Source organism: Notolepis coatsorum (genome assembly GCF_963971535.1).
Source record: "Notolepis coatsorum genome assembly, chromosome: 1".
NCBI lineage: Eukaryota > Metazoa > Chordata > Actinopteri > Aulopiformes > Paralepididae > Notolepis > Notolepis coatsorum.
In genome coordinates, this window is record NC_140165.1 from 176,831,558 (window position 1) to 176,858,461 (window position 26,904).

Sequence of the window (26,904 nt, forward strand, 5' to 3'; positions counted from 1 at the left end):
AATGGAAATAGCGAATAAAAGAAATAACGATCACAACTTGGCACTCAGCGATTGGACAGCAATAACGAGTTAACTCGTTTTTGGCGCAGAAGGGGTTAAAGGAGCTATAGATAACATTTGTATGTAGAGTAATCATTTACAATAAAATAAAAAACAAAAAAGCATCCACAGAACTTTTAGAAAGGTGCGGTATATAAAAATATTACCCCCCCAAAAAATATATAGATTTTTTGCGGGTCAAAAATGTATGTTGTTGTTAACCCTTTCTCTGCCGATGACGTGTTTACACGTCATTCCTCGCCATGCGTAATCTGCCAATGACGGGTTACGGCGTCTTTGAGATCAATATTTCATATTTTCGTCATGGTATTCACATTTCACCCACGGAGTCTTTGCTGGTGTTGTAGGACTCCGCTCAACTCTGCAACGCTTCAATACCGCCACCTGGTGGCCGATCGGCGAGTTGCCAAAACCGGAAGTGGCCGGAAGTGCTTAGTCCGTCCCCTATTCCGTCCGGCCACTCGCTATCGCTCGCGGGACTCTATCCAGACACTGTGCATATCGATCCGTTGCCATAACTCAATAAACAACATGATTGGACGTATATTAGTATTATACAAACCGGAACTGGATCACCTAGATCAGGGATCGGCAATAGGCGGCCCGCAGGCCGAAATGGGCCCGCCAGCAATAATTTCTGGCCCGTCAGGTTATTTTGAGAATATGATGTTTATTTTACGCGCAGGAAATATTCACTCGTCGTGACGCCAGAGTGTCTTTGTGAAGCTGTATCTATCTATTCATCATATCTATGGCTGTCACTATAGCCAATTGAAATGCCAGAAATGGTCACGTGGACTGGGAGAACCAATGGAATTTCACTTTCACTTCCGTGTATCGGATGCTGTCGTTTGCAAAAACAAAACAAACGTCTTTGAATAACTTCTTTGCAACAGGGAAATATGATGAGCTGAACACTGAGTCTCCATCAGCAGACCCCCCCCCCCCCCCCCCCCCATTGCCGTGGCTTGTAGGCTGGTGTTGTTATTCACAGCCTCAAACCTCGCATAGAAGGTATTGAGATCATTTGCTAAGGAGATGTCACTGTTCAGTTTGAGGGAGGTGCCTTTGTAATCTGTCATTGTTCTGAGGCCCTGCCACATACCTCTAGAGTCAGCCTGTTCAAACTGAAGTTCAACTTTATCCCTGTAACGCCGTTTTGCCTCTATTACTGCTCTCCTGACGTTGTATCTTGCCGTCTTGTGTTCTTCCATGTTGCCTGTCACCAGCCCGGTGTTGTAGGCTGAGGTGCGCACTTTCAGAGCCTCACGGACGGATTTATCTACCCAAGGCTTTTGATTTGGGTAGATTCTAATTGTGGTAGAGGGGATTGTTTCAATTTAGAAATACAATTTAAAAAGTTATAGCCCTGCAAAGAAGGTGAACATCTCCATAGACAAATAATGCTGGCAGAGAGGCTACAAGGATGGATATAAGCTCCGGCAGAGAATGGGTTAAGTGCATGTCCCCACATGGAATGCACCTGATTGGATAAATTACATGTTGGTGCTCTAGTGCAAGTGGTTGAATGTTATAGCACCTATAAAACCTCTTACAGTTTTTCTCAGTCGCTTTGGTGCATTTCTCACATCACTATTTACATTTGCAGTTAGTGCATTTCTCAAAACAATTAGTACAAACTGCAAAACCTTGTTGATAACCTGCAAAAGCATGTCACTTGCTCAAAATGGATAGTTCCTTCTTCAAAAGAAAGTATTCATGTCAATGAAAGTGTCAGTGTCATCAAAATGAAAAGTCCTGACACCATTGTTTATGAACAAGATAGTCAAATGGCTTTGTCATTACAGTATGACAGATCACTCTGTAAGTGTTTTCCAATGCAAAAAAGTCAAGACAGCACTATACACTATTTGCACAGCCATTTGAAATCTACAGTTACACATTACTGTACACACTGTACACATTGTAATATTCCCTCCTTGTTGGTCTGGGACATCAATGGTTGCTCTCTGTCCAATGTGATTTCTTCCACGCCTTCTACCTTTTGCCAGATTGAAACCCGCCTCATCAACGTATAATGTGTGCAGCGGTTCCCTGGTACACACGCTTTATCCCAGAAGAGAGAGAGAAGAACTATAAACCTTTCCTGTGTAACATGCATTTTGGACAACATTATTGTACAGTATGAACTGTCATGTAAGTGTACTGCATGGCACTACACAAGGTAACCAGTTTACAGCACTGAACATTAGAGTATGTGTAGCAGCCTGAAAATATTGTATATTATTCAGAACTGCTGACTTGTGTTTTATATCCCCTTTGTACACAAAGACATCATTGATATTCCCACAAGCAATGATATGAGTTTCTCTTCCTTCTATCGACTGAAGTATGGACCATACACAGTATCGCTGGACCATAATCAACATCCTTCCCTGTGTGACTAGTAGGCGGGACCAGCAGGGGGCGGTGTCTGACAGAGAGTGTTGGAGAGAGATGAAACGTGATATATGGGAGCGGAAGACGGAAAGAGAACCTCTTCGGCAGTGAACTTGAACACGAACAGTCGCAACGGACGGGGGCTCTGGAGAGCCCTGTTGCAGAAGTTATGCCAGAGGGCCCCGTGGGATAGCGACGGGTGATAGGAAGTACTTGCTAGTGGACGCGATATCCTAGCAGTACCAGCGATAGTGTGTGAACAATTAGTGCAGAGCCAGGCACTAACAATCGGGTTATAATAGTTACTGTGTGCGGTATAAGTAACGTGCGGCTAACAACGTATCAAAGTCCTTAACCATCGAGTTATAGTAGTTACTGTGTGCGGTATAGAGTGCGAGCCCCGAGACGAGCGTGGGCCAACAACCGGTCTGCTCCGGCTGCCTTCAATCAGATCTGCACCTGGCTGCCTGCAATCAGTCTGCCCCGGGTACCTGCGACCAGATCTGCACCCGGCTGCCTGCAGCCTACGGGAGTTCGTCCCGTCCAGCAGGGGTCGTCATCGCTCAGCACACGCTCTCAGCCGGCGCGGCCTCTCTGTCCAGCTCCGCCTGCTAGCATCCTCACCGAGAGCGTTCAACGCCATCTTGCTTTCCGGACAACAGTGGCGTGGCGAGGCGGCCATTTCGGATGAGTACAAATGGGCATTGATGCTCCCGAGTTATTATACAGTATACAGTGTGGTGCAGCCTGCGGGCGAAAGTAACGTTGCTACTACCATTCCATAGGGGTACCCCAAACAATACATGCCGGCATTAAGATAGGACTTTACTGGTATTTTGTGGGCCCACTCTTTTGCTTTCTGTTTATTTCTTTTGAGCGTGATACCGTGTTGGTGTAATAATATTTTCCCATTCAGTGAACCCTTCTATTCCTCCCCTATGTCCTCCCTTCTTTCCCCATATTACGGAGTACTAGAGCAGTATAATGTAAACCCTTAGGGAAGGTATTGATACTGTGTCTAGCCCAGACGTGGGCAGCACTTAGTCTGGGTACAACGAGAGCACTTGGTGCCTAGGGCGTAATTACCTAATTAGCAGACTGTAATTATTGTGCAATGATAACCATGGTGCAATAATCACCAGACGTAGCTATTGTGTAACTAGGCCAATGATACAATAATAATCAGACTGAATGGGAGCACGGTGTGTGTGTCTTTTATTGAGCGAAATCTTAACCCTTTGATGCGGGTAACACATATATTATTAACCCCTTCCTATTTAACCTTCCCTTTTCCACTGTAAGGTTTCTGGTGTTAATGAGGGAGGGTACTGCTTGCGGGGGGAACCAAGTTATTTATTTACCATCCAGTCACTAGGTGTGGGGGGGTGCTAAGGGGACAATTGGGGAGAGTGAGGGCGTGTTGGGGAGTACTGCTGACTGCCCTGGAAGAGAGAGGAAGACCAGAGTACCGGACTAGGTTTGTAAATCCTGGGCCCCATACACTCCCACTGCCAGCCTCCAGTTGACGCTCCTGACCCCAAAGACGGAGGTGCAACTAGCCAGAGTTCTACTGTATCTCGCTACCTAGTGACCGTGCACCACAGTTCCCACGAAGCAGGGATAATCCACCCTGCTACATTTGGCGTCACGAACAGGATCTACATCCTACTCCACTCCCTCGTAAGTGACGACCAAGAGACCTAAGATGTCGGACAGCGACACCCCGAAGCCGGAGGTCAAAGCCGGGCCGTCCCGGGCGGAGCGACGAGATGACCCGCCGGCCCCTCTCAAAGAGGAAGGAGGGAAAGCCGAGACGGTGCAGGCTTTGGCCGCAGAAGTGGAGTTCCTAAAGGGTCAACTCCAAGACCAGGCGGGCGTCCTGGACCACCAGGCCGAACAACTGGAACGGGCCAGGCGCCAAGAGTCGCTTGCAGCGGCACAGGCCATGATCCTACAGCTGCCTCCAGCGCCCCTCCCGGTGGTGTACGTCCAACGAGAGCGGAAGTGCAGCGAATTTGGGGGTGAAAAGGAGAGAGGGGAACTGCCTGTGGAAGACTGGATCCAGGCAATGAGGACCCATCTCCATGCCAGTCGAGTGCCCGCGGAGGAACAAGCGGAGGTCGTACAGCTTCACCTCAAAGGCGAAGCGAAGCAGATGGTACGCTTCCGGACAGAGGGAACTATCCCAGACACGGAAGGCTTGTTCTCGCTCCTCGAGGAAACCTATGGGGACAAGGTCCCGGTCAGCGTTCGACTGGGGGAGTTCTTCGACCGAAGACATGCCGCCGGCGAGACCGTACGCCAGTTCGCCTATGACCTGCAGGAGAGGATCCGTCGCCTACGACGTCGGGCGCCTGCGCTGGTGGCCGACGCCACCGCCCTGCTACAAGAGCGGTTCGTGGTGGGCCTCCGAGACGAGGCCCTGAGGAGAGAAATGCGGAAGTACATGAGGGAGGACGGGACGCGGCCGTTCCCCCAGGTACTGCAGGTGGCGATCGATTGGACGGGAGATGAGCTTGTCCTCCCCGCCGACAAGGGTCCCCCCCGGGGCTTGGTCCACGCCGCGACCGGGGAGGGACGAGAGGCCCCGCCGAGCGTGGACACGCTGTGGGACACTATTAAGCAGATCCAGGCGGGAATGGAGCGGCTAGGTGCGCGCCAGGAGCAACTAGCTCAGACCTTCTCACAGGAACGTGACGTGCCCCAGAGAGGCGCTACCGGACGGCGACGCCGAGACGACGCGACCGCCGCCACACGAGAGCCCCGCCGAGACGAAGACGGCCGGCTGATCTGCTATGCCTGCAATTAGCCGGGCCACATCAGCAGAGACTGCCCCCGCTCGGCCGGCGAGCCACGCCCCGCCTCTACTCCCAACCCCAAAGCTCCGGGCTCGTCAGGGTACCGACCCGGAACACGAAGGACAGTCGACGCCGTCGTAACCGGAGTCGCCGACTCGGCCGCGGAGGGCACCGAGACACAAGACGTGCAAGGGGGATGCCTCACACTAGACGTCCAGATCGACGGGGTCGAGACCCGCTGCCTCTTCGACACCGGCGCCAAAGTCACCACCATGTACGAAAGCCACTTTCGAAGACACTTCCCAGAGTCGAGGTTGACCCCCGCCAACTGGATCACTCTCATCGCCGCCAACGGGTTGGAGATCCCAGTGGTGGGGTGTCTCTACGCCGAAGTGAAGTGCCTTGATATGATATTTACGGCGAAATGCATATTCATACTAAAAGACGACCCCGGCCGAGGGGACCCAGGAGACGCCGTCCAGGGACTTCTGGGCATGAACGTGCTCGGCGGGGTAGACGGCCTGTTCGCGGGGATCAAGGGGATGCGGCCGGTGAACCGAAGACGTGTCGACGCTAGAAGCATCGTCATCCGCCGTGTGGTCGCCGTCCTGGCCCAAGAAGCCAGAGAGTGTACCGCCCCGGGGAGGATGGGGTACGTCAAGGTGGCCGGCAGAGAGTCTGTGGTCATTCCCCCGCACAGCGAAGTGGTCGTCTCAGGCCGCTGCGAGACGACAGCGGGGATGCGGCGTCCCGTGATGCTAGAGAATACGCAGAGTGCCAACTTGCCTCCCGGACTATTGGTGGCGAACGTGGTGGCATACGCCCGACAGGGGAGAGTGCCTGTGCGGGTGTTGAACCCGACCAACGTCGAGATGGTGCTCCGACCCCGGTCCAGGCTAGCGGAGCTCCACTGCCCCCGTCAGGTACGGCCTCAGGAGAGGGTGACCGCGGAGGAAGTAGACGGAGGCGTCCGAGTGACGGCGATTGAGACTCGAGCCAGCCCGCCAGAGGCGGAGCCGGACGGTAAGACCCGCGGGCTCGCCGTGGCCGTGCAGGCAAACCTGCAGGATCTCACACCGGCCCAAGTGAGCCGGCTAAATCAAGTGCTGGAGAAACACAAGGTGGTGTTCTCCGTCGACGACGGGGACTATGGTTACACAACCACGGTCACGCACTACGTTCCCACTGGTGACGCACACCCGGTCAAGCAACGACACCGCCGAATACCGCCCCACGTGTTCCAAGAAGTGAAGAGACACGTACAAGACCTGGTGAACCAGGGTGTCCTGGTAGAGAGCTGCAGTCCGTGGGCGTCACCAGCCGTGATCGTCATAAAGAAGGATGGCTCCGTGCGGTTCTGCTGCGACTACCGCCGCCTAAATCACGTGACGCACCGGGACGTGTACCCCCTACCTCGCATCGAGGAGTCCCTAGACGCCTTGGGGCAGGCCAAGATCTTCTCTTCGCTCGATCTCACCCCGGCTACTTCCAGGTGGCGGTGAAAGAAGAAGACCAAGAGAAGACGGCAGTCACGACGCCCTTCGGCCTCTACCAGTGGACCCGTATGCCCTTTGGGCAGTGTAACGCACCAGCGACATTCCAGCGGTTGATGACCGCCGTGCTGGGAGATCTGGCCTTCGACGTCCTACTCGTCTATCTAGACGACGTCTTGGTGTTCGCCAGGGACTTCAAGAGCCACTGTCAGATGTTGGACCTGGTGTTTGGACGGCTTCAGGAGCATGGGCTCAAACTCAAGCCCCGGAAGTGTTTCCTTCTGAAGACCGAAGTCAAGTTCCTGGGACATGTCGTCTTCGCGGCAGGCATACAGGTCGACACCGACAAAGTGAAGGCATTGGAAGACTGGCCGGCGCCACGCTCAGCGAAGGAAGTGAGACAGGTGGTCGGGTTCCTGTCCTATTATCGGCGGTTCGTGCCCCGCTTCGCCCCCCTGGTGGCTCAGCCACTGCACGCGCTGATGGGGAAAGAAAAAAAGGGGTTCGCCAAAGGCCGGCCCGAGGCCTTCAAGTGGACTCCGCAGTGTCAGACGGCCTTTGATAATCTGCGGCAGTGCCTCTTGACACCCCCGGTGCTGGCCTACCCCGACCTCCAGCTCCCCTTCATAGTGACCACAGACGGGAGTTACTTGGGACTGGGAGCGGTACTAAGTCAGGAACAAGAAGGCGTGGAGCGAGTCATCGCCTTTGCGAGCCGAGGCCTGCGTGGGTCCGAAAGGAATGACCAAAATTATAGTGCGTTCAAGCTGGAACTCCTCGCCCTGAAGTGGGCAGTCACTGAGAAGTTCAGAGACCTCTTGATGTACGCCCAGTTCACCGTGATCACCGACCACAACCCGCTGTGGCACCTCGGCACGGCCAACCTGGGAGCAGTGGAGCAGCGGTGGAACGCTCAGCTTGCGGAGTACGACTTCGTGGTGCACTACAAACCTGGTTGACTCAACCAGAACGCAGACGCTCTGTCTCGCATGCCGATGCAATCGGAACCTGAAGTGGAGGACACTGAGAAGGACTTCCTAATGATACCCGCGGCCGGGCCCCACACCCGTCAGGGTCTCCAGGAACGGGCCGCTCCATTGTCCGTCCCCGCCCCAGTCGCCCGCGAGGGCTACGTCGTGGTCCCAGCGGAGGAAGTACGGGCCCTGCTGTGCCCCGGGAGACCGACCGAGACGCGGGAGGTCTCGAGTGTCGGTGCACGACGGATAGTGGCACAGAAGGGGAACAGCGGATATGACTGGGCGGAAATGCGGCAGCTACAGGCGGACGATCCCGAGTTGGGTCCGGTGTGGCGGGCAGTAACCCGGGGAGTCCCTCCCACCAAAGTACAGTTGAAGGAGGGAGACCCGAGACTCTGCAAGTTATACGGGCAGTGGGAGCGGTTTCGTCTGCACCAACAAGTACTGTTTCGACGCGTCAGTGACCCCCGTGACGGGGAGGAGGTTCTGCAGCTGGTGGTGCCCACGGCCCTGCGACGGAGGATCTACGAGACCCAACACGAAGATGGAGGACACTACGGGGGGCAAGGGACAGTGGACCTGATGAGGCGAAGTTATTACTGGACCGGGATGACAGAGGAGGTGAAGAAATGGGTGCAGCAATGCAAGCGATGCGCATTAGCCCGGGACGTGTTTCCTAAAGCCCAGGCCCTGATGACCTGCACCAACGTGACAGCACCCATGGAGGTCCTTGCTATGGACTTTACCGTGTTGGAAAGGTCGGTGGGTGGCTATGAGAACGTACTGGTACTGACCGACATGTTCACCAGATTCACTATTGCCATACCGACCAAAGATCAGACGGCGAAGACCACCGCCGCCGCCATCATCAAGCATTGGTTCGTGTATTACGGTTGCCCTGCCCGACTCCATGCCGACCAAGGGCGTAATTTCGAGTCGAGCGTCATCAAGGAACTCTGCCGACTGTACGGAATCTCCAAGAGCCCCACCACGCCTTACCATCCCCAGGGGAACGGGCAATGTGAGAGGTTCAACCGGACGATGCACGACATGCTGCGGAGTCTGCCCGCAGAGAAGAAGCGAGACTGGAAGGAGCACCTACCCGAGTTGGTACTCACGTACAACTGCCATGTGGACTCCTCCACGGGGTACTCCCCCTTCTACCTGCTCTTCGGAAGGGACGCCAGAATGCCCCGAGATGTCCTGGGGGGCCGAGACATCATCCAGGAGGGAGCGGGGGACCTAGACGAGTGGGTACAGAGTCATCACAAGCGATTAAAGGCCGCTGCCAAGGCCGCCGAGCCCACGGCGAAGCAGGCGTCTCATCGGCGCAAGAGGATTTACGACAGGAATAGCAGAGGTGCACTCCTGCGGGCTGGAGACCGAGTCCTGATACGCGACCACCGAACCCGGGGCCGTAACAAGATACAGGACAAGTGGGAGCCTACGTCGTACGTGGTAGTGAAGCAGAGCCATGAAGGGACACCCGTGTTCACAGTCAGGCCTGAAACGGGGGGCCCCGAGAGGACCGTGCATCGAGACCAGCTCAAGACCTGTCCGTTTCCAGCCTCCGACCCGGAAGCAAGGGTGAGGGCCCCTCGACAGACCCCTGTGGGGCTGCGGAGCTTGTCCGAATCAGACAGTGGAGATGCTTTCGGGTGCCGCCGAGAACCGCATCCTAGGGCGTGTAACCACCCCAGGCCTGTGCGGGACGCCCCTGAAGAGGCAGCGAACGCCGGGTCAGACGCGGAGTCGACCCCATCAGGAGAAGAGGGGGAGGAAGGCAGAGACGGAGTCGAAGAAGAGGCCGCGGGCGGGCCACCGATGGCCCCGGAGGGCGAGGCCGTGGTCCATGACCCACCTACGGACACAGAAGAATCCGACACGGAGTCGGAGGTGAGGGGAGTGGAACCCCCCAGAGTGGAACCAGCCCGGCCCCACAGGAGCACCAGAGGTCGGCTACCCGTTCGGTATCGCCAGGACTACGTGCTCAAGAATGTGTTTGTTGAACAGTGTGTCCAGCTCATGAAGGAGTGTGTGAAACTGTTAGCATAAGGTGTGAGTGTCGATCGATGTGTGAAACTGTTGGTCTCAGGACCGTTTTCATGCATGCGTTGGTTGGTGTTGTTGTTAACTTGCAGAGGACTTAGCAAGTTCAAAGTGGGGGGAAATGTAGCAGCCTGAAAATATTGTATATTATTCAGAACTGCTGACTTGTGTTTTATATCCCCTTTGTACATAAAGACATCATTGATATTCCCACGAGCAATGATATGAGTTTCTCTTCCTTCTATCGACTGAAGTATGGACCATACACAGTATCGCTGGACCATAATCAACATCCTTCCCTGTGTGACTAGTAGGCGGGACCAGCAACGGACGGGGGCTCTGGAGAGCCCTGTTGCAGAAGTTATGCCAGAGGGCTCCGTGGGATAGCGACAGGTGATAGGAAGTACTTGCTAGTGGACGCGATATCCTAGCGGTACCAGCGATAGTGTGTGAACAATTAGTGCAGAGCCAGGCACTAACAATCGGGTTATAATAGTTACTGTGTGCGGTATAAGTAACGTGCGGCTAACAACGTATCAAAGTCCTTAACCATCGAGTTAAAATAGTTACTGTGTGCGGTATAGAGTGCGAGCCCCGAGACGAGCGTGGGCCAACAACCGGTCTGCTCCGGCTGCCTTCAATCAGATCTGCACCCGGCTGCCTGCAATCAGTCTGCCCCGGGTACCTGCGACCAGATCTGCACCCGGCTGCCTGCAGCCTACGGGAGTTCGTCCCGTCCAGCAGGGGTCGTCATCGCTCAGCACACGCTCTCAGCCGGCGCGGCCTCTCTGTCCAGCTCCGCCTGCTAGCATCCTCACCGAGAGTGTTCGACGCCATCTTGCTTTCCGGACAACAGTGGCGTGGCGAGGCAGCCATTTCGGATGAGTACAAATGGGCATTGATGCTCCCGAGTTATTATACAGTATACAGTGTGGTGCAGCCTGCGGGCGAAAGTAACGTTGCTACTACCATTCCATAGGGGTACCCCAAACAATACATGCCGGCATTAAGATAGGACTTTACTGGTATTTTGTGGGCCCACTCTTTTGCTTTCTGTTTATTTCTTTTGAGCGTGATACCGTGTTGGTGTAATAATATTTTCCCATTCAGTGAACCCTTCTATTCCTCCCCTATGTCCTCCCTTCTTTCCCCATATTACGGAGTACTAGAGCAGTATATGTAAACCCTTAGGGAAGGTATTGATACTGTGTCTAGCCCAGACGTGGGCAGCACTTAGTCTGGGTACAACGAGAGCACTTGGTGCCTAGGGCGTAATTACCTAATTAGCAGACTGTAATTATTGTGCAATGATAACCATGGTGCAATAATCACCAGACGTAGCTATTGTGTAACTAGGCCAATGATACAATAATAATCAGACTGAATGGGAGCACGGTGTGTGTGTCTTTTATCTTAACCCTTTGATGCGGGTAACACATATATTATTAACCCCTTCCTATTTAACCTTCCCTTTTCCACTGTAAGGTTTCTGGTGTTAATGAGGGAGGGTACTGCTTGCGGGGGGAACCAAGTTATTTATTTACCATCCAGTCACTAGGTGTGGGGGGGTGCTAAGGGGACAATTGGGGAGAGTGAGGGCGTGTTGGGGAGTACTGCTGACTGCCCTGGAAGAGAGAGGAAGACCAGAGTACCGGACTAGGTTTGTAAATCCTGGGCCCCATACACTCCCACTGCCAGCCTCCAGTTGACGCTCCTGACCCCAAAGACGGAGGTGCAACTAGCCAGAGTTCTACTGTGTCTCGCTACCTAGTGACCGTGCACCACAGTTCCCACGAAACAGGGATAATCCACCCTGCTACATATGCATAGAACACATAAATGTTTTACTTGTGCATACTGGTGCCGGATCTCCTTCACTCTGTCGCTGTTCCGGTCAAATGTCTCATTGTACTACAATTGTTTCATGCACATTTAATTTCCCCTGAGCACTCTGTCAATTGTAGCGATTGAAATGGATTCAATATTCCCGAAGATATTGGCATCCTCTATAACAGCGCTTTGGATCTCTCTCACCATTGCACAAATGGCTTCCACTTGTTGCGGAGTAAAATAGGGGCCCTCTTCCACCTCTGCGAGGTTGTCTTGCAATCCTATGTGGTGCAGAGTAAAATTACAGTAATGTACAGCAAACATGAGATATACTGCTTTACAGTAACCCATATTACTGTAGTGTACAATAACAGTGCTTCCCACTTGTAAAATGCTGCAGTACAGTACCATACTGTAAATATGGCAAATCTTTACTGTAACACTACTTTACACTACAATACAGTAAATCTGTGCTGCAGTAAAGCTGTAAGTCTAAATGTAAAATGTAAAATGTGACAAGTTCTTGTCCCACTGCAAGCTTCATTTATGACACAATGGCAGTAGTGTACTGCAGATTGTTTAGTGCTGAATTACTGTCCAGTATACACACCTGCTCTCCCGACAATTTTTTTTGAATACAGTAATTTAATTTACAGTGTTCTCTCAACATTTGGCTGCACCCTTCGACCAGCCTCAGCCATTGTGAGGCCGTGATTGACAACATGGTCCACAATTGACAGATTTTGACAACTAGTTCAACATGTTTGTATGTAATGACTCAAGCAATGAAATGAGGACTATTAGTTTTATAGGGAATGACTATTCAGCAGGCATAAGTATAGTTAATTTTGACTGACATGACATAAGCAAATGATAATGTTATAAAACAGCAGAGAGTTGTATGAAAGCAATTGATGCATGTCCAAAAGCATTTGCAATTTGTTCGGAGGAATGAGAAACTGCTACTATGATGTGCACAAATGACCAAATGTTGTGGAGGTTGAACTAACAGTTATGAGAACTTTAATTCTGATCAGAGAAATGCACCAAAGCAATTGAGAAAAACTGTAACAGGCGCCCCCAAAAGTGGCAATTTTTTAACTTGTCTGCCGTAAACCTGCCGTAAACCATTTCCTCATTGACTTCAATGCATTCGGCGAAAATTTCTCTTCCTGTTTTCGCTTGTGACTTTTCACCTAGATCCCTGATTCGCTCATCCCCACGTGGGGTACCATTGAAAAGCCACACTCATTGGTTACAACCCTGTCCAATAATGTTTGAGATCTCCAAATGATTGACGGAGCTAGAGCGTCAGGAGTCGGGAGTGGTATTCGAAAAAAATGTAAGTTTGCTAAAGACTTTGGCGCACGCCTCACATATCGGCATGTAACTTTGTCGCCTGAAACGGCAATCGACAGACAACAAATAGGGCTTTAATTCGATCTATATATTATATATTATATAATATGCACACCCGAGCCGCTAGAGGTCGCCAAAGTGGCGTCGGGTGCCGCGGGCAAATCGTCAAGAGGGGAACAAGAACATTTAGATTTTGTGTCCCCCTCTGTACTAACAACAGCAGCATGTAGGCTATTATAAACTTTAACATCCCTATATTGAGTGCACACTTCCAGCCTGTTGCCTTGGTTTGATTGATTGATTGAAAACTGTATTAACTGATTGCAGAATGGGTACAATACAGTACAGCCAGGCCCGGACTGGCCATCGGGACACCGGGAGTTTTCCCGGTGGCCTGGCCTGCACAGATTTAAAAAAAAAAAATTATATATAAAAAAAAAAAAAGCGATTTTTTTATTATAATTTTTTATTTATTTTTTTGCCAGGCCATTGTTTCTAGTTGTGGCGGCGGCGCGGCGCGATAGTTAGATAACCTAGGTGGGTGGGGGAACAACCAGGATTTCACTGTCTGCGACAGAGTTGGAGAACTATCTGACTCTCTCCCTCACGCGGACACACACACACAATGGACCCGTGCTGCCGCTTGTGATTGGTGGAGGCGGGACCAGGCGATACAACTGATTGACAGCAGAGGCGGCGAATGGAATGGCAGACGGCACTCAGATGCAGAATAACAGCCGGGCAGTGAGCCAGGTAGTGAGGGACTCGGGAGAGATCAGAGAGCGAAAGTCAATTAACGTTGATGTCAAGATGGACAGTGGAAGAAAGAGAAAGGGTGGAGGAGAGAGGGATAAAACAAAGAAAAAGAAAGGCCCTTACAGGAGAGAGTGGTTAACTGTATTATAATAGTAAATAGAAAAATATGTTGTGCTCTTGCTTTTTTCTTTTTGAAGGTGGAGAGAGTAGCATTGCTAGTGCCACAACAGTTTTATTTGAGGTCCATAACAGTACATTGTACTAAGCAATTGTTGGCTCATTAGTTTGTGATTCACATGCACTAAAATTCACCAGAATGCAGGAAATTAAGTCTTTGTAACAAAAGATTTCCTGGTGGGGGACCCCCAGACCCCCCGCTTAAAAAGTGGCCTGATTGGGGCTATATTTCGCGCTATATCTCCCGGTATGAATTATTTCCCCAGTCCGGCCCTGAGTACAGCTCAATACTAACAACTGCTGTTCGAATCCAGCTGTCGGCGTTGCCTCCGTCTTGGGCCGGCCGTCATACTAACTCAATTAGCAGAGTTATCGGGTGGGAAGTCGAAGGGTGGTAGTCTGGTCGTTGTGAACTGCGACTCCTACAGGTCGGTTGGGGCGCCTGCACAGCAAAGTTAGGAAAAAAATGGCGGGGCAGTGTGAGCTACAACTGCTAAGCAGGTTAGTATTGGTAACACAGATACATGGAGAAATTGTCTTTGTGTCTTCACAGTCTTCACAGTGCCAGGAATTAATTACAAGGCATAAGAGACAAGACACCATAGTAACTCAAAGTGACTTTAGCAACCATTTTTGCCCAACAAGCTGCTTATTCCTCATTGTGCTGCTTTCAGACCCAATGGAGAGCTAGCTTGTTCCATGGCTCTGACTTGTCAGGCTACTTGCACCCCAATTACAACAGCTAAAGGTCATTGTATCAAATTAACCCAATAGTAGGGGTGTAAAGGTACACATATCCGTACCAAACCGTTTCAGTGTGTACCGTACCGAACGAATACAACGGTATGTTAACCACTAACGACCGCCCACCGGGGGCTGTTTTTTTCACAATCTAATATAATTATTATAATAAAAAAAATTACAAGTCGATTATTAATTTCAATATAGAATATTCGTTGACAGCCCTACAAGTACAATTAGTTACTGCACACTACATCACCCCTGAGTGGAACATGGAAAGCCAAACTTTCCCCCACTGTACCGAAAACCCATACCGAACCTTGACTTCAAAACCGAGGTACGTACCAAACCGTGGTTTTTGTGTACCGTTACACCCCTACCCAATAGTAATTGGCTATACATGGATAATCAAAACATCTTTAATTGTCTTGATTTGTGGATGGTTGCATTAAAAACCATGGGGTGGCAGGGGGGTGGTTGCGGATAAGGAAAGAGGGGCCCCCTCAGGGTTTCCGTTAGCCAGTATACTGTTATTTTACCAGTAAAATCTGTTGAAGTCCGACATATTTAAATCTCTCTGGTCATAATGCCCTGTGAAAATAATTCCCTCTTATTTTTATTTGGTTACCAAGTAAAGTAGATCCACTAAAAGTGCTTGTACATCCATTAAAAGTTCTTGTACATCCAGTGAGACAGAAATCTAGCTCAAACAGAAGTCTCACTCTGAAATTCTGTGAGGCACGTGTGTTTTCCTTGTGATGCAGCTGGATTTGCGAGATGTGTGTGAGCCAGGACTAAAGTTACCACAGCACTTACCACTCACATTAAAGAATTATAATTTTTATGTCATATCCTCTTCAGACTGGATTTATGGACTGGATTATGCGTAACAGAAATTGGTTAAAGGTGAATGCCACCCATTTAAATAATTCACATAGTTCTTACAGTATTAGTGAACATGCACCGCTCTCACCTAAAGCTAGAAAACAAAGAGAGAAGCCTCCAATCTGTGATGTAACTGGAATGAAAATCTGTGGCTGCTCCATAGACAGTGGATGGGGCGCTGACTTTATGAGGCGATAAAACTTTGTGTGAGCTGTTACACCCAGATTGTGGGAGAGGGCCACTTGACTCACTAGTTGGCAGGCGTGATTTTTTTTCCGTAGCCTCTGTGAGCGAAGACGCTCTTTGATTGCAGCGAAGAAGAAAAAGACGCTCTCCGATTGGCTAACCCTAACCCTAACTCCAGTGGCGTCCTTTCAGTAAAAGGCAAGGTATGCAATAGTCACTTTTGGTGAGTTGTTTCTATACAATTCAGTTATATGACATTTAGGTATGACACAGGACTACACAAGCATTTTAGTGTAGAAATGTGTCAACAGACTAAAGCAGGGAACCACAATATTTTGCATACGAATTATGCAGAATGTAATATCATAACTGTCTATTACTTTTCTTGCAATTGAGCCAATTTTCCTTAGGTACGGTTTTGAGGTGTGTGTTCAACAGAATGTAGTATCAAAAACACATTCACAAAAAGTATGGGTTACTGAATGCTGAACTGCACTATTATAATCACTAAGCCAGACCTTACCTGTGTCCCTGTATCACTTGTCTCTGCTGCCCTTTGATAAAATAATTTCCCTATGTCCATTTTCCTTTTTTTGGGGCATATTTCAGTTAGTCACAGTAAAAGTCACCTAGTAAAAGTGAGATAATTGCTTCGTTCATAATGTTGACATTCGAATTATAAATCAACATAAAAAATTGTAAAAAAAATAAAAATAAAAAGGAGGATTTTTTTTTTTTTACATTTTTATTTGCCAAGGTATGGCGAGTGCCATACCTTGCCATACCAAATGGACGCCCCTGCCTAACTCTAAGCATAACCACGTCGAAAGAATGCCTAAGCATAACCACTTTGAAATAATGCCTAAGCATAACTACTTCGAAAGAATGCCTATATAACCACTTCGAAAGAATGCCTAAGCATAACCACTTCGAAAGAATGCCTAAGCATAACAGAGAATATATGTACAAGGCGGAAGAGACCCTTCGGAGCTAAACCAATCAGAGAAGGTCTTTTCTTCTTCGCTGTACGCGCTGTACAGAGGCTACGTTAAAAAATCACGCAGTTGTGGCAGTTAGCTAATTGGTGAGTCAAGTGGTTGCTAATACCAACATTTGCATTGGCCACAATGGGGGCACCTCATCGAAGAGTGGTGGTGCTTGATGTGTTGTTCAACAAAATGTATCCAAAATAATTATGTTATTTTTGAATTTTATAGAAAGTAAATAATTGTTGATAGAACTTCCATAATTTCTACTGATTCCTCCATGTTTAGAATACTGACACCCCCCCTAAATGTCATAACTCCACAACTTGAATATCATACCAAAATTATATAACTCATAATTCTATCTTTAATGGACCGTTAATGTGTGCTGACGTCGCATTTATATTTCCAACATGACTTGAAGGTGGCAATTGTTTCTGATTTAGGGTCTGGTTATATTTCGTTACTGGCTACGCGTCTTGCTCGCCTATTGAACTGGCTCGTTTATACCAACCAAAAAGTCCTTTTCAGGACTCCACCAGCGCTTCCATCTCTCGGCCTCCACAGCTCATCGCAGGGGTTGCCTGGACCGGCTGTCATGGCAGGCGGGTCAGCCCTTGCGGCATCCAGCGTCCCCTTCAGTCTGGGTAGACCATCAACCAGCCCAGGTGTGGTCTCTCTGATGGCGGATGACTTGCGGCTCAAACTCTCCGCTCACGCTTGCTCCCGTTCGACGTGAGCGAGAGTAGCAGGTGGTCGAGGGATGAGAAAGTAGAGTACGTGGGATCAGAGGCCTTCGGTGCCGCGGAAGTGCTGGATCCGGAGGAGGACCCATACGCCTTCCTGAGGCTAACGTTGGTGGAGACGGAGGAAATGGAGGACCCCTTCTCCGATGCCTCGCACGGCGCATCAGGCTTTACAACTCTGACCCCGCGAGATGTGAGTTTGGAGGAAGAGCGACAGCAAAACAAGCTTTGTTCTCTCTTCCCCAGACTGATGGCAGCGGCGGCTGCAGCCAACGGTATCCCGTTGCCAGACCCCCTGCCGATGCCTGTCCCCGATGTCATGGTGGGTAATTTTTTCCGGGAGGACCCACGTGTTAGGCCTGACGTGCTGTGCCCGGGGTTTCCACCCATGGACACCTACGTCACCCGGGGCGACCGTGACCCGCATCAAGGGCCTGACCGCTCCCCACCTGCCTTTTATGCAGGTGGAGGGTCGGGTCCGGGGTTTGAAGACTGGCGTGCCACAGTTGGATAAGCCGCTGGCAGTAGTCCTCTGCCCCGAAATGATGTGGCACCCTAAACAGAAGCCGATGCCGAGGGGGGAATCGGCCCGGCAGCTGGCGGAGTGGGCTGATAAGGCCTACATCGCCGCAACCCAAAACCTGGCCGCTGCGACCAACATCGCCCAGCTCTCGTCCTTCCAGTCGAGGCTGGTCATGAGTGGAGAGACCCTGGGCCCTGACCACTGTGAGCTCCTCGCACAGGCCCTCGGGGCTAGCCTGCACCTTACCCAGCTGCAGGGCATAGCCTCGGGAAACTCATGGCGCTGACCACCCAACGTGAGGCGTCGCAAGGCCGCAGCCAGCGCATCCTGCAACTAGGGTGGCCAGACGTCACGCATTGCGCGTGATTGTACAGCATTTCTGACTCTTTTCACGCGTCACGTAAATTGAGACCATGTCCCGCATGATTGGTTGTCATCCGCGCTAACGTCCCCGCCCCCCCAGCCAATGTGGAGAACCTCTATGCGTCGCGTAACGCTGCAGGCAGACCAGACGCGATTCAAGGCAGGCGGACGGGCAGGCGACCGCCGCTTCACTTCCGCTCCGATGTTAACGGACATAGCTGTGCCCACTGGCCGCAAGCGGGTGCGCGACTCGCGGGGTGGAAGCGATCGTTTTCGCTTCAGTTGGATTCAGAGGCGTGCGCCACGTGCATTTTCACAGAAATACACTCAATATCTGCATTATTACCACACATATAGATGTTGTTCAACCAGCTTTTGACTGCAACTTGTTCCTGTTTGCGGACGACTCAGCCCTGCTGGTCTCTGACAAGAACAAGTTACAGGTTGAAAAAACTCTCAGCTCGGAACTAGGCAAAATCTGCATATGGCTTGCCGATAACAAACTATCATTACACATGGGCAAAACAGAGTCCATTCTCTTCGGTTCAAATAACAAACTCAGCAAGACCGACGGCTTCTCAGTTACAGTGGGTGACAATATTGTCACAAGGAAAGATGAAATTACCTACTTGGGTTCCATCCTAGAGGCTAATCTTTCCTGTGACAAAATGGCATCCAATGTAATAAAAAAAGTCAACCAACGAACTCGATTCTTGTACCGGATCTCCTCTCTGGTAAACAAGAATACACTGAAGACTCTGGCAGGAGCACTCATTCAAGGGTACTACGACTATGCTTGCACCTCATGGTACCAAAGCACCTCAAAGGCACTAAAAACCAAATTACAAACATCTCAAAACAAACTAGTCAGACTACTGCTTGACCTGATTCCTAGAACCCACCTCACCCCTGCCAACTTTGACAACCTAGGATGGCTTAGAGTAGACGACAGAGTACAGCAACTTGCAATGGGCCTGGTCTACAAGATACACTACACGACCAAGGTACCCATGTACATGTCAAGATACTTCCCAAAGGTCAGTGAATACCACGATCACAACACCAGAGGGAGCTCCACAAATCGTATTTTTTTTTTTATCTTCCCCCCCCCCCCCCCCTCTCCCATCCCACTGTTAGTCGTTATGCCAATTCCCAACCCCCTTCCTGGTTGTTGCGCACTTTCCCCTACTGTTGGTTCGAGAGGCCGGAGACCTGGCCGCGCAGATTCTCACTGGGAGAGTGTAACGTGTGGGAGGCCGCACTACCTCTCTCCAGATCCTACCCTCGCTGAGCAGGCGCCCCGACCGAACTGTAGGGGTCGCTGTCCACAACGCCCAGGACGCCTGTTACTGTTCCGCAACTGTAAGTTACTTCCGGGGTAGGCCTGATTGGCCCCGACAGGCACGTGACAGGCGCGGCAGCCTCAGGACGCGCAACTTTCTCTGGTGCGCGGCACGCTCCGCGGCAGCATTATGTAGATTATGTAGCAGTAATACGCCCTTTTTCACTATCCAGAAATAGCTCAATTGGCAGCGCTGCATTGGTGTGGATCCTACCGTCCGTTGCTGGCTAGTTCGATTCCCTTCAATTTTTTTATTTTTTTTTTTTAACATGCATTCGTTCGCCGTTAAGTTTAGGCATGTTAACTTTAAGCATTGTTTCGGAGTTGGTTAAGGTTAGGCATTGTTTTGGAGTTGGTTATGGTTAGAAAGGTTAAGTTTAGGCGCTGTTAAGGAGCTGGTTATGGTTAGAGTTTGTCTTAGAGAATGGCAATATTCTTTCGGAGTTGGTTATGCCTTATGGTTAAGGTTAGGCATGGTTAAGGTTAAGGTTAAGGTTAGGCATAGTTTCGGAGTTGCTTAAGGTTAAAGGGTTAAGTTTAGGCGCTGTTAAGGAGCTGGTTAAGGTTAGAGTTTGTCTTAGAGAATGGCAATATTCTTTCGGAGTTGGTTATGCCTTATGGTTAAGGTTAGGCATGGTTAAGGTTAAGGTTAAGGTTAGGCATAGTTTCGGAGTTGCTTAAGGTTAAAGGGTTAAGTTTAGGCGCTGTTAAGGAGCTGGTTAAGGTTAGAGTTTGTCTTAGAGAATGGCAATAGACAGCCTATTTCCACATTGCAGCGCAAGGCAATAGACAGCCTATTTCCGCGCGACAGCTCTCAGCAGCCTCGTTGCGCGTCCTGAGGCTGCCGCGGGGCGTGGCCGCGCCTGTCACGTGCCTGTCGGGGCCAATCAGGCCTACCCAGGAAGTAACTTACAGTTGCGGAACAGTAACAGGCGCCCAGGACCCACCCGCCAGCTTTCCCCACCCCCTAATACTGCCAATTGTATTAGTGTAAACGGCCAGCCAAGCTGGTGACAATGGCGGGAGCTGGATTCGAACACGCGAACCCAGCGTCTCCAGTGTTGGTGACGAACGCAATCTCCGCTACGCCACCTGACCGCCCACAAATCATGTTAAACCCAGATTCGGCTCAAACAAGGGACTAAACACGTTTCGCAATTATACCACATCAATGTGGAACGCCCTACCCAAAGCTGTAAAGGAATGTGAATCACTACCCACTTTCAAAAACACTCTCAAAGAACACCTACGGGAGACTGCAATTCGAAACTGGCCCCTACAAATGTCCTAACCCAGTTGTACAGTAAATGACCAAGTATGGCTTTGTCAGTATTCCAATGTACAGTGTACAGTGTCCCCCCCCCACCTCCAATTCATCTGTAGGCCTAGTCTAGACTAGACTCTAGAGCAGGGGTGTTATGGTTTGTAACCGACCCCAATCGCACAACACAAGACAGGTATGAGAGTAAGCCAAAACAGGGCAAAATATTTATTATTGAACAAAAGGCGGCACAGTCCCTTTAAGGGAAAACACAAAAACACTGGAGTCAAAGAAAATAGGGAAAATGCGGCACTGTGCCTTTAAGAGGCGAACAGGCCAAGGGACCAAGGCTAAGGGACAGGGCCAGGGCAAAATGTCAAGGACCAGGACCAGGGGCACTGGAGAGGGGGACAGGGACAGAGGCCCGGAGAGGCGGGCTGGAGACAGGGACAGAGAACAGGGTTAAGGCCTTGGACAGGGCGAGGGCCAGAGCTGCTTACAGGGATGAGGAACAGGGGCCCGACGGCGGAGGCCTGGCACGGGGACCAGGGGCCCGACGGCGGAGGCCTGGCACGGAGATCCTCCTCGGATGCTGTAGACGGGCAGCGCAGAACACAGGGGTCCCAGGGGACCGGGGCGAAGAGACGCATCCTCCCGTGGAACTAGGAAGCGATGCGCGCCGGCTTGACGTCTGGAGTGGGAGCGCGCCGGCTTGACGTCTGGAGTGGGAGCGCGCCGGCTTGACGTCTGGAGTGGGAACACCACTCCAGGCCTGGCACGGAGATCCCCCCTCGGATGCTGCAGACGGGCAGCGCAGAACACAGGGGTCCCAGGGGACCGGGGCGAAGAGACGCATCCTCCCGTGGAATTAGGAAGCGATGCGCGCCGGCTTGACGTCTGGAGTGGGAACACCACTCCAGGCCTGGCACGGAGATCCCCCCTCGGATGCTGCAGACGGGCAGCGCAGAACACAGGGGTCCCAGGGGACCGGGGCGAAGAGACGCATCCTCCCGTGGAATTAGGAAGCGATGCGCGCCGGCTTGACGTCTGGAGTGGGAACACCACTCCAGGCCTGGCACGGAGATCCCCCTCGGATGCTGCAGACGGGCAGCGCAGAACACAAGGGTCCCAGGGGACCGGGGCGAAGAGGCGCATCCTCCCGTGGAAATAGGAAGCGATGCGCGCCGGCTTGACGTCTGGAGTGGGAACACTGGAAAACCTCCCGTAGAGAATTAGAGAGCGTAGACGGCGTCCCACTCCAGGCAAACGGCGACAGGTGGTGAAGTACAGGGGTGGCACGACGTCTCACGCCGGAGACGCGGCAGTAGATTGTAGTAACAAGAACGACCCGACCAGGACTGGAGGGAGGTCCAGGTATTTAAAGCCCTCTGGGGTGCTAATCATAAACTATGACAGCTGCGAAAGGTAGTCCAAGGGTGGGGGCTGGTGAAGAGTAGAGGAGAGTAAAACATCGCAAGGGTGGGGGCTGTTGAGGAGAGTAGACAGGGAAAGTCCAAAGGTGGGGGCTGGTGAGGTGAGGAGACAGGGAATAAAGGTCCAGGGAACAGGCGAATCCTCACAAGGGGTCGGCAATAGGCGGCCCGCGGGCCGAAATGGGCCCGCCAGCAATAATTTCTGGGGCGTCAGTTTATTTTGAGAATATGATGTTTATTTTACGCGCAGGAAATATTCACTCGTGACGCCAGAGTGTCTTTGTGAAGCTGTATCTATCTATTCATCATACATATCTTATTTTTTTTGATCAAATTTCTTTATTATTATTTTACATGAAAACAAGACAACACAATAACCATAATAATAATACACAGAACTTCACAGGGAGATAACAGCAACAATAATAATAACAACCGAAATAACAAATTATAAAAATAGAGTATAACATTTAAAAATTTAAAGGGGTACTATCTTATAAATGGCCTCTCCCAGTATTCAGCACCGTTTCCCGGCCGCGTGAATATTAAAGGCAACCAACTTGTGTTCAGCTTTTCTCTGATTGGCCACGACCCCACGCCGCTAGCCCGCCCCCTTTTGCCGCGATCGCGGCAGGAACCTTCAAGTTCCCTGGTGCAAAATAAATCTGGTAGTTGGTTTATGACGTTAATTAATAATAAACACTGTTAGGACTCTTAATAATAAACACTGTTAGGACTATCTGACTCTTAATAATAAACACTGTTAGGACTATCTGACTCTTACTAATAAACACTGTTAGGACTATAAACACTGTTAGGACTATCTGACTCTTAATAATAAACACTGTTAGGACTATCTCGATTCATGCGTCACTACTGTAACTAGAAACTCTGGGTGTCACTGTACATCAGTGTGGAACTGTACGCTGTAACGTTATTATTTCACGTTTTTAACGTCATAAACCAACTACCAGATTCACTCGTCACTGTACATCCGTGGAGGCTGCTGAAGCGCCAGCGGGGCGATGCGGTGGTTTGTCCCCGGCTTCCGTGCGCCGCCGGCGGCTTGACTCGGTCCAGCTCCAGCAGCAGCAGCGGCCGTGCTCCGTTGTAGAAGCCCTTCAATGACAGAGCTCTCATATTTTGCGAATGCATAAACTATATCTTAAATTATGGCTTTTATGTGTCTAATATGGCTGTCGCTTATCAATGACTTCGCGACAGCCATATTAGACACATAGCCATAATTTAAGATATAGTTTATGCATTCGCAAATATGAGAGCTCTGTCATTGAAGTGGGTGGTGGCAGCGTTACTAACAGCGTTCACCCTGATGAAAAGTAGCGATTTTTATTGTTTTGTCATGACAAACCAATTACATAATCCCAACATATGTGTAAAGAAACAACATATTCCAATATTTTTTTAATGATTCATTACGGTATAAATTAGGTTAACTGGAGCTGCGTATTGCTGGCTCTCATATTTGCGAATACAATAGCGTTCACCCTGATGTAAACAATTCTACAACGGAAGACGGCCGCTGCCGTGGGCGGCGCAACTCTCTGCCGCGCGGCAGCGCGGTCACGTTGCGCGGCAGCGCGGTCACCGTGTGGCCAATCAGAGAAACGCTGAACGAAAGGCTGAACACAAGTTTGTTGCCTTTAATATTCACGCTTCCCGGCCATGTGGACTTATATTAATAAGACCTATGTCTCTAATTCTCACATTGGCACATTCTTCCAATTCCCCTCACATTATTCACCCTCACTGAACTGAGTCATCTTAAAATGTGCATATCTGTGATGTCAAGAAATTTCTCAGCTGCATAACAATGTGGCAATTGCCACCAGGCCACACAGTGGTTGGAGCCCAGCCTCAAAACGGCTTAAGATCTTGAGGTAGAAAAATGCAGTTTTTGAGTACTTGATTAGAAATACAAAACAATGAACCTTTTTGAAAAACAAAAACCTACAGAGGTGTTCCATAGACCCACAGGAACCGTGTAAAAGTGCCCAAATAGTGAAAGAAATGGTAAAATAGCTCCCCCCCAATAAAATCACCCCAGTTAAAGTTAAGGAGGACAACACAAAAGACAAGACAAACAAGACATTTCCTCCTCCCCCTCCCACAAGACCGCCGGACTCAGCCGCACACGGCACACGGCGGTTCTGACCTTTTCGGCTGCTGCGACCCACAGTTCAATCCCAGCCTGTCCCACCCCAATCACCCGCGCTGTGGATATCTCAAGATAAATGACATCCATCAGTGTTAGGGACCAGTTAATCACTGTGAGCTTCTCAGGCTCCTTCCATCTCAATGCTATCAGCTTCTTCGCTGCTGTGACGCCTGCCAGGATAACCCTTTTTTGTTGTATGGACGCCGTTAGTGTCGTTCAGGTGTAGTGTAACAGCTGTGAATGGGATTGTTAATCCACATAGATCTGAAAGTTTGTCCGTTATTGACCTCCAGAAGCGGGCTACTGGTGGGCAATCCCAATACATATGCCAGTGGCCCTTTGAGAGCACAAAGTGCACCGAGAGTCGGTTACCAGTCCCATAGCAAATAGCTTCCTAGGTGTAAGATAGGTCCTATGAATATAATTAAAATTAATTTGCTGGTGATTGGGGTTGCGGGAGGACAATGCCACATTTGTCCAAACCTCATCCCAGTCAAACTCGGGGTCCAACTCTGGGATATCCCCACGCCAGATTGTATCCAATGATAAATTTTTATACGTGGATTGAATTAAGAGCGTATAAAAGTCTGAGACAAACCCTCTGGAGGCTGTCCTGTCCACTATGAGCCTGAGGAAAGGGTGTGGGTGCAAAGCGTGAGCCCACGGCACGCCATGAGCCCTCAGCGCTGACCTTAGTTGAAGGTAAAGAAAGAAGGACATTGAGCTAACAAAATATATTCTAGGTAGGATGTTCATTTTGATTATGGAAGCCCGGGCCTGTAAAGAGTTAGGAAGGGACGACCATCTATCTAGATCCTGGTGTATTTTATTATAAGTACCTGTGAAGTTGTATTTAGTAGTTTGATTTAGTGTGGGGAATATCTCTATGCCTAAGTATTTAAAATGTTCCACTATGGGGATATCAGCTGGTAGTTGCACCGCCTTGGCCAGCTCATTAAGAGGTAGGCAGGCTGATTTGTTCCAGTTAATCTTAAAGCCTGACAATTTACCAAAGTCGTCGATTATATCCAGTAATTTTGTGGCTGATTGGGAGGGGTCATTCATAAAAATCAGTAGGTCATCCGCATAGAGAGCAATTTTGTGTGGTGTATTATTGATTATTATGGGGACGATGTCCTCTGATTGCCTAATAAATTGGCCAATGGTTCGAGGGAAAGCGCGAATAGTCCTGGGCTCAGAGGACAACCCTGTCTAGAAGATCTGGAGACTGGAAAAAGTGTGGAACAGTTTTTGCCTGTCAGTATCATTGCCGACGGTGAGGCATACAGGACTTTAATCATATGAATAAAACGTTTTCCAAGTCCCATAACCTCAAGTACCTTCCACAGGTATGACCATTCTAGACTGTCAAATGCCTTCATGGCATCCAAGGACAGAACTGTGGCCGGAGCTGTATTGTCTTTACTGTTATCGATTACATGTAATAGCCTCCTAAGATTATCTGCAGCCAGGCGCCCCGGGATAAAACCAGTTTGATCGCAATGTACCAGTACCGTCATAAACTTCTGCAGGCAGCGGGCCAGTACCTTGGCAAACACTTTTAGATCGGCCCCGAGAAGACTCAAGGGCCTATAGCTTCCACAGTCATTGGGATCTTTATCCTTCTTGAGAAGTAAAGAAATCAATGCCATGTTGACATCTCTTGAGAACTCCCCTTGTTCGACAGCGTAATTGATCATATCGAGCATCAATGGACCCAATTGGTCCCAGAATGCTAAATATACCTCGGGTGGAATCCCATCCCAGCCTGGTGCCTTACCCCTTTGCATTTCAGCAATCGTCTCCCTAAGTTCCATAAGAGTAATCGGTTTTCCCAGTTCTTTAGCCTCTTCCTCAGAAATGTGGGGTATCTCAAGCCCGCCAATGAACGATTCAAATTTAGAATTATCGAAATTGACCTCTGAGCTATATAACTGTGAGTAAAACTCTTTAAAAGTGTTGTTGATCTTTTTCGAATCAGTACTGACTGTTCCCTGTCGCGTCTTGATCGAAGGAATATCCGAGAAATGATCATTCGAGCGTATTTTCATTGCCAGTAGATGGCTAGGCCTGGAACCGTGAAAGTAGTAATTTTGCCTTGTCCTATGTATTAAAAACTCAGACTGTTGTTTAAGTATGGAGTTTATTTCTTTTTTGACTATCTTGCGTTTTGTGTTTAGTCGTTCATTATAGTTAGCTTGCAAAGATGCGTATAGGTCCGCGTATAATGTTTCCAGTCCTTCTAGTTTTGTTGACCGGGATTTACGCAAATTGGAGGCGAAAAGTGTGACATGACTTCTGATAAATCCCTTTAATGCGTTCCACAGGACCCTAGGGTCTTCGACTGTGCCGAAGTTGAT